The sequence below is a fragment of the Equus caballus genome, chromosome 19, assembly GCF_041296265.1.
Source record: "Equus caballus isolate H_3958 breed thoroughbred chromosome 19, TB-T2T, whole genome shotgun sequence".
Lineage (NCBI taxonomy): Eukaryota > Metazoa > Chordata > Mammalia > Perissodactyla > Equidae > Equus > Equus caballus.
In genome coordinates this window covers 68,936,893-68,946,532 of record NC_091702.1, presented here as the reverse complement: position 1 = coordinate 68,946,532, position 9,640 = coordinate 68,936,893, and the positions used below count along the sequence as shown (strand labels likewise).

The 9,640-nt window shown below is 37.0% G+C and overlaps 1 long non-coding RNA gene across 1 annotated transcript; it reads right to left on the bottom strand.

Moving 5' to 3' along the window:
• Positions 1-1,160: 1,160 nt before the first annotated feature.
• LOC111768992 (uncharacterized) lies at positions 1,161-8,683 on the bottom strand. Its single transcript, XR_002801668.2, has 3 exons — positions 8,289-8,683; positions 6,132-6,424; positions 1,161-1,389 (listed from the first exon to the last, which is right to left on the bottom strand). It is a non-coding gene; the product is annotated as an uncharacterized lncRNA (long non-coding RNA).
• Positions 8,684-9,640: the final 957 nt, after the last annotated feature.

Genomic DNA, 9,640 nt, shown 5'->3' with positions numbered 1-9,640 from the left:
TTAAATATCAAATGTTTGGAAACTAAATAAGTCCTCTTTAATAAATGTTGCTTAAATAAATTATAATATGTTCATAAACTGGAAGACCTTGTAGCTACCGAAAAATGATGTAACTGTATATACTGCTATGAAATTATGGCCAAAATATTGTAAGTGGACAAAAAAGATGCAGAAGAAGGACTATTTTATGCTGCTGTCTATGTAGATATGTGTTTCTGCTGACAGCAGAGTGTCTGCGTTGCCCCACCGGAGGGGCATTGTTTCCACCACAGCCCGTGTGCCTGGTGTGCCTAGTGTGCCTGGATTGCATGGTGCTGAGCTCCTCCCGCCCTATGTCCCTGTCCTGTTATACGGGATAGACTCCCTGGAAGGATATACAAAGGTGGTACAGAGATTGCCTCTGAGAGAGGAGCTGACTGGCTTCAGAAAGGGATGGGAGGGAGATTTATTTTCCGTGAACATTTTTGTGGAAATTTTTAATTATGTTCTATGTGTACTAATACCTTTTCACAAAATGAACAAAAATAAATCTTAAAAATTAATAATAAAGTAATGCTATGCAAAGTAACCTGCTGGATAAGAAGACCTGACCGTGCTGTAGGTAAACATTTTCAGTTACTGCTAAGTTCCCTTTAGTGGGCTCTGCTTGACTCTAGGGCACCTTATTTCTTCCTCGAACACAAACATGTTTCAGTCTTATTTCTGAGAATAAAGTGCCACTTAGATCTAGAATGTCACTTCAGGGGTCAACATATTAGGTAAGCAATATTTCCTTCAAGTTTTGTGAACGATTATTTATAGTATTTGTAGTTTAATTTTAGGAAAAACATCTAGGAGAATTGCTAGTGACCTCCACATGGGTCTCACTTCAGATGTAATTTCTTTACTGCTGACCTGAGAATCCAGATTCTTTTTTAAAGCCATGATATATTTTCTTTAAAAAATGCTATAAAGTTTACCTGCAGTCTAGTTTTTGAGGGCTGGTAGAAAAATGAACTGTTAATAATTTTAAAACGAACTGACTTTCATAGCGGCACACAAGTTTGAACCCAAGGCTAGTGGCCTGCTCCGTTCCCTATTACCTATTGATGCTGTGATCCTTGTTCATATAACTGCATTCCCTTAAAAATTGGCATTTTCCATGATTGAAGATAAAGCCATTTTTCTTTCTTTTTTACTGAATAATGTTTGTTTCCTTGGTTTCGTTAATAGCAAATTCCACATTGAAAAAAAGTCCAATAACCTACAATCAGCTCTGTGATTTCGAGACTTGTTCCCAGGCCATCATTCCGCAGGAGACTGTCTTGTGTCATCTGTGCAGGTGCATCCAGCACTGACGGATTCAGCAGAGCCAAGGTCAAAGGGCAGGGGAAAACAGTAAGGGACGTCCTGTTTTAAAAAAAGGTATTTAGAGGATTAAGAAATACAACATAGTATCAATAATAAAATGAAAATATGCTGAATACAGACATAAACATAATAACGGAAAAAAAGAATGATCAAATATGAACCAAATATTTTAAAAAATTAAAATATCATATCCAATAAAAGCTGTGTTAGATCATGCAAAGCACCATGTATAATGAAGGAGACAGATATATTAATATGAGTTTTCATTGTCTGAAAATGCATTTTTCAAGAATGTGTTTTGATCTCCTTAATAAACATCATTGAAATTTCTAAGTGGACATGATGTTAATGATCCTGTGGAATCGAATGGTATTTTATCATAAAATTTTAATTTTTAATTTCTCCATGTATTAGATCTGATTTTAAATATGCTTAAGTTGAGTCAAAGTTCATTTATTCCTGGTCCCCTATAAGAGACTTGACTTACCCACACCTGTGTATATGTAAGAGACCGTGTGTTCTTCATTTGTATATATATAAAAATGTGTTCATGTATCCTTTTACTCAGTTACTGCTACTGCTGAGGGATGTGTGTGTGTTGTGTGTGAAGTGTGTATGTGTGTTGTTGTATGTAACATGTTTACACAAGAATGCCACTGTGTCAGGTAAGGAATACAGGAAACCTAAGACAAGAGAATTCTGTGTTCATATCCTGTACCCATTTATCATTCGAATTTCCACGAGGTGCAGAAATTTTTTGACTGTTATAAGTACTATTCTCTTGAAGATTGTGGCTGTTGCAAATATCTTTTTTTAGTATGTTACCTGTCCATTAACTTTATTGATAGCGTTCTTTATTGAGCACCAATCTTTAATTTCGATGTTGTCAATTCATCATTTTTTCTGTTACGATTTGTCCATTATGGGACTTACATAAAAAGTCTTAGATATGAAATTTTAGATATGGTGATAGAAAATAGAGAAACATTAGTTTTTATCACTAGATAAATCAATTACAATAATGTGATATTTGCGTACAGTGTAATACTGTGGAACATTACAAAGTCGCTAACCAGATGCACACAAAGCAACATGAGTAGATCTCACAAGCACAGCTCTGAGTACCAAAAATAAGGAATGGAGATATTTTTAATACAGTCCAATTTATGTAAATCATGCTATTCTTTATTCAAGAATACACATATAACTATTGGGAGCTGTACTGGAAGGACATGTATTTAATATATGGGAAAAAGTTCCCAAGAGAGTGAAGAAAATGGAAGTGTGGATTAAGTATAAAGTGGAAAATATTGAAATAAGGCAACAGAATGATCATGCCCTATATCAACTGACAAAGACATTGTGGTGTGATTCTTGCAGTAAAGACAATTGGTTACTGTAAGACTGGCCTCTGAAAAATGAAGCAGACGTGGAGCATGGCTCCAGCTTGGAGTCTATACTTTAATAGAATTGGTCAGACACACATGTACATGGCTAACTGTTGGCTTCAGGTAGAAATGATGAGTGCCATGTCAAACCACATGGATGCTCATTCAAACAGCGTGTTGACAATTGCTTGTTGAGCACCAACCATGTTGGAAGATTCAGCAGAGGACCGAAGGCCAAGGTCTCTGCTCTTGGAGAGGAGACAGTGAATAAAGAGAGACTGTGCCTCACGGAGAGCACCCCGCTACATAAAGAATGCCTGTGAAGGACAGAGGGATTGGGGGGTTTCTTTAGACTGGGTTAGGGGAGGTCTCTCACAGAGGTGACTAAGCTGAGATTGTGAACAGAGGGAGCCAGCGACACAGAGTGGGAAAACCATTCCTGCCAAAGTGAGTAGAAAAGATCTGGGCCCCTTCGAAAGCCTGAGATTTTCTAATGCCTAGTGGAGCGAGGAAAGGACAGACTAGTAAGAGTTCTGACATACAGGGGAGTAGACACGTACATTTTCTTTGCCAGGCCAAGGGATTTTTATTTTAGTCTAACTGTGATTGAGAACTATTGAAAGTGGTTAAGCAGGGGAGTGAGATGACCATTGGATTTGCGCTTGTGAAAGATCGGTAGAGCTGCCGTGTTGGGGACAGATTATACAGAGAGACAGTCACACTGAGGAGACAGCACGGGGTGGGAGCAGAGGCGAGAAGACCCAGTGCCTCCCCCACATTTCTGTTCCTTTTGAGCCAGACCTCCTGGCCATCCTAGCTAACAGCTATTGTTGGAATTTCATTTGACTGGAACTAGGTCACAGGTCACGTCTAACTTTAAGAGAGACTAGAAAGTGTAGTCTTTTACTAGAAAAATTGGCATTTAAAAAAAATCAAGTATCCTGTAACCGAGGAAGATGGAAAAAATAGATAATAGATAGTAGGAAGGAATTCGGTGTCTGCCACTGAAGGAAATAGTTCCATTTGTGGGACGTGGTTTGCGGATGTATGGACGAAGGCCTCAAGCACAACACCTGAGAAGCAGAACCCACCTGTGTGACACAAATGGGGAAACCGTGTCATATACATCTAAACAAGTCAACACAAATACCCTTAACTTACAACCACCAGCCCAAGCCTTGGCAGCAAAATGGGATTTTATAGAAAATACATGAGCAACTCCACCACATGTGGCGTTCCATCCCTGCCTTGTTTCTCTTTGCTCGTGCCCCCACTTAGAGCCTCGCATCAGGAGGCAGTCACCTGCTGGGAAACTATGTATTTGCGAGAATAAAGCGTCACCAGCCCACACTGGGTAGTGAGGAAGCAGGAATAATACATTTGGACCCTGGACAGCTGGATTCCAAACCAGATAACCAGATTGTCCCTATACAGCTGTGTGACCATCGACATGTACTTCCCCTCTCTGAGCTTCAGACTTATCATATCCACTACAGAGTTCTGGGAGCAAGTGCCTCCAAGGCCCCACTGGTGAGGGTAAAGAGGCAGACAGAAAGAGAACAATGACGGCTGGATTCTGGACCTCTCACCCAGTTGCAACTGAGCAATTAGACTTATACTGCTTTCCTGTGATTGAATCAATGGACGTTTTCATTCAAATAAAAAATTTAACAACATCAAACAATTTCTAAGTCCCTCTGAGCTATAAAATTCCATGATGGCAGGTTTTATACTGCCAACTGCAGTACGTGTCGTAACGAGAGAGGAGAATATGGCCAGTAGTGTCCACCACGAGGGGCAGATATGTAGAAACCCCGTAGAAATAGTTAACAAAGGCTGAAAGACAGTGTAAATAAAAAACCTGCATGTAGTACGATTTTAATACAGGAAAAACTTTGTCGACAAAATAACTTGAGGTTTCTATCCACTGGGTTTTTTGTCCATATCTAATTTTATGTATACTTACCTCAAATACTGCTTGAATTTAAAATATGTCATTTTCTTAGCCATCCACAGAAAAGTAAGCTTCACATATACTAGACATTTTTATTTCAAAAATTAACTGATTAACTTTATTATTAAAATATCATCTAATTTCATATGTTACATTTCCTTTAACAAATACTAAAATATCTATGGTTCTGGCATGCAAACACTGAGAAAAATGTAATAAGAACTGTTAAGTCTATTTGCCTTTCATTTTAATGTCTTTCTATTTTGCATAAACTGAATTTATAAATGGTGATAATTAGGTAAACCACAGAACATAGACTCAGGAAAAACTCTAATCAGGTTTTGGGTCCAGCTGGTACTCTTAAATTTTTTATGATGCAATATAACTCAACCATCTAAATTCACACTTCAGGTGAAAAACAAGTTTGAGGAGCTTCAAGAGAATTAACTTTCCTAGCAAATCTTAAAATTGCAAGACCATCACCAAAGAACTCTGGAACGACACAAGGGTGATAAGAAATTTCACAGTGTCACAGGTGTCACTTAAATTCTTGGTGTTGCTTTTTGTCTCCTATTAAAGAAAACAAAAAACACTGGTGGCATTTTTCAATTGCCTTCCACATGCAACCATACTTGTTTAATTAGCATTCAGGTTTTTTTCTGAAGGGTAAAGTTTATTAAGCAAGAAGTGCTTTATATATTAAAGGGAGAAAATGTTGAATTTTGACCTGTTTGCACTAATGCTAGAAACATCAAAAACTTTCCATTCCATTGGGATTTATTAGCATGATGGTAACTTTTTTTTTTTTTCCAAGGAAGATTAGCCCTGAGCTAAAGTCTCCTGCCAATCCTCCTCCTTTTGCTGAGGAAGACTGGCCCTGAGCTAACATTCATGCCCATCTTCCTCTCCTTTATATGTGGGATGCCTACCACAGCATGGTTTGACAAGCAGTGCATAGGTCCACACCTGGGATCTGAACTGGTGAATCCCAGGCTGCCGATGTGGAATGTGCAAACTTAACCACAGGGCCGGCCTCTGATGGTAACATTTTATTGAGCACATAATACATGCAAGGTATTGGCTTAAGTAATTTAGATACATTGTCTCCCTTAATATTCAAAGCAACCACGTGCTTCAGTAATTTTTTTGTGTCTAAATGTACCATTTATTTTATGAGGCAAACACCATCAAGCCAGCCATTTCCAGGAAGACTGTTTTCATATAACTTGTGTTCTATTTTCAGTGACCAAGAGTGTACAAATATCATAAATAGATCTATAGATAGATGAATAAATTTTAATGTTTGAAAAACTCCTAATAGCAAATGTAGTTTTAGATTTTAAGCTTATAAGTATTTTCACATACTTGATTTCATGTAATAATCACAACAACATGGAACTCAATGCAGCACCATTATATACATTTTTTATATAACTAACCCTAAATTGAAGAATTCACGGTACGCCAAAGTTCACACGGAGGTGACAGGTGTTTCTTGAAAGGGTGCTCCAACCCCATCTTCAGTGCTTGTCCCACCATTACACATTCGCACACTGTCGAAGAGATAGATTTCCCTATTTCAGTTGGTATCCAATGAGATAGCCCTGGAAAACGATTCATACTCACTATACATGCATTTCTTCACGGAAATAGGTTTTTTTTTTTTCCCCCTTTTTTTTGTACAATTCTATCAGTTGAGATAAAATGTATCAAAGGACAAATACAAATCATCCTGAAAAAAAGAACAAACAAATTAGCACCATATTAAAGGCTGCCACATCTTTTGGAAAACTAAACTAAACTAAAATAGAAATTCTAATTAAAAATTACAAACAAAACACATTTAAGGATGTGAATATATAGACTCGTAAACTAACGAAAGCATTTCTTTCATTTTTTAACCACTGTTAGGAATTCCTTAGTCAAATCCCTCAATTATTCTGTATATTATTATGGATTATTATATGGTATGTAATTATTACACTACACATTATTGCATATATTAGAGTATATATTAAGCATGCTGATGTCAATATGATGACATATTTAGTTGAAAAATTTTTATCTGTGCTTTATTTTTAAAAATAATTGATAAATTCACAAATATTTGAAGTATTTTTGAAAATATTTAGAACTTTGAATAAAACTATTTTTAATTACCTAAATCTTAAAAATAACTTTAGAATAATGTTAAGTAATAATATAAAACATTTGTACTTGAATTAACTCTTCAAAATTTATGAACATTGTAAATCTTATCACTTGTAGATTAAGCTCATAGTATCAATTTACTATGAAAAAAGTTGTGTTGCAGTTATTAATTTTAATCATCCTAATCACTGAGTCATAGATGAAATAGCCAGTGATGCATTGGATTATATCTTAGAAAGATTTTACCGGCATGTTCAGTCAATATATTCATTCCCTGAATGTAGCTACATATATTAACGTATATATTTCAGAGCCTAAGTCCTTATCACTGTAAAGTTTCCTCTTGGGAGATGAATTTCCAGGGTCTCATGCATTCCTCTCCCACCAAGACAAACTGTGCAGCATTCCGCTGTGCTCTTAATGTGTGGGCATTTATCTCTTCCCCTGAATGGAAGATTATACTGGGTTATTTCAAATGTTCTATATTATCCTATGGTTCCAAGAAGGAATCCTTTATGGGGGTCCACATTGAAGTCAAATTTACATTAGCAATTCACTACAGAATGATTGACTTTGGTGAAAACTTTGAATATTTTAGCATTCACTAATCTGGTTGCTCAATTACCCTGTTCTTTATGGTATATTACTAGAATCCATTGTCCTCACTAAAAGCTTACTTTGAAATTTTATTAATATGTCATGAAAAAAATTATCAAAGTCTCTGTGGAACTTTATAAGCTAGACAAATAAGTAGACAGACATATAATATTCAGTTTTCTGGACTTCATGGTAAAAAACAGTTTCTGTGCTGAGAAATAATTTTTATAAGACTACCTGGCAATAACCCTTTAAAACGAAATATATTGTTACAACAGTTTCAGTGAGTATGAAAATCCCTGGCTGCATCTTGAAAGAGAAACTGAGGTGGGTGCTGTTTATTTCCGGTGTTAGGAAACCCTCCTCCGTTCTTTACAGTGGGAGCCCGCCTTTGAGTCTCAAATGACCAAGTGTGCGATGACCTCATGTATGTCTGAGCTTCAAATGACTTCAAATTTTTCAATATACATAAATAATACTTATAGAAATTTCAGAAGTTTCAAAATAGTTTTCATAATTTCAAACAAAAATGTAAAATGTTTCATCAATTGAGATAAATACTAATAAAAGTACTTTTATTTTATCTCATTTCTGACATTTGGAGAATAAAAAGATAGTAGAAAAACTGAATCATGATAATAATTTGGTTTGATATCTTTTTAAAATTTATCTCATTCAAAATAACATCTGGCTGTCAGTTCACAAAACATTATTTCCCAATTTCCCTCTAAAACACATATGTGAATATTTTTTAAGGTAAAAACTATAGTACTAAAAATTAAACTGTATTTCAATAACATGTAATCTGAAGAATTTCAATATGATTGTATGAGATTGATTAAACTCACGTGCTATGTTGGTTTTGTAGAGTAGAACTGAGGCCCTAAAAGATGGCGGGAAAGTCTTTTCTGGTTTCCATGTGGTGTATGGTTGAGTTTATCAGTAGGGACAATCTGTGGGTCATAGTTATTCAGACGTACAAGATCTTTACCGATCAGAAAAGGGAGTATATTCCCTTTATGCTCCCAAAATTTCTCCCCAAAATCCCAACTGGTTCTTCTGTTAAATGTACTTTCCAGAATCAGAAGTGATTATGAACAGGGCAGAAAGCAAGAGAATTTTCCTGAAAAGATGTCACCTAGTAGTAATAAGTATGCAGGGCCCTTCGGGTGTATTGCTGCGGGTGGGCGATATCTGTTTAGCTCATCTGAGATCCAGGCTAGAGGAGAGCAGGACTCCTCCCCACGCTAGACCTTCTCTGTTCTAAGAATCTTCTGCGACAATGGTGCATGTGCTAGAGCTGGGAATATCGAACAGGTGCACTTTACAGGATTCCTTTCTACACCTGGGATACAGAAAGACAGAAAGAGCATTGCTCCATCCTTTACAATAACAAAGCTGGAAAACGGAAAACACGCAACTTTTCTGTTACCATCAAAAACTGAGGTTTCAAGAAAAATAGTTATCCTGAAATCTAAGGAGAGACCACCAGAACGTGCTAGAAAAGACAACTGGTCCAGGCCAAGTGTGGGCTAACAAGAGAATATAGAAGCACAGGGATCAAAATTGAAGGGGAATGCGTAGCTGTTTGTAGGCTCTCATCCATGAGCTTTATCACGTTCTCATAAAAACGGGAGTCAGTCCTGAGAAGCTTGTCTGGGAGTGCAGGCCTGAGGGAGGCGCGTCACAACGCTGGAGATGTGTGAGATTAGCCATCCTCTCCCCAGGGAACAAAAGCCATTAACTGACAACAAAAAGAGACAAAGACAGTAAAACAAAAGAATACTCCAGACCAATATCCCTCGTGGAGATAGACAGAAAGATCTACAAAATATTAGCACGTTAGAATCCAGAAATATACAAAAAGAATAATATACCATCAGAAAGCAGATGAACCAAGGCAGTTTCAACACTGAAAAATCTAGTTCATGGGGCCGCCTGGTGGCTTATCAGTTAAGTTTGCATGTTCCGCTTCAGCGGCCCAGCATTTGCTGGTTTGGATCCCGAGTGAGAACCTCTGCACCACTTGGCAAGCCATGCTCTGGCAGGCGTCCCACATATGAAGGAAAGGAGGATGGGCATGGATGTTAGCTCAGGGCCAGTCTTCCTCAAAAAAAAAAATTCTAATTCACCACATTAAGAGACTAAAGAAGAAAAACAATTTTCTCATAGTTGCAGAACAAACTTTATCATCTACTCA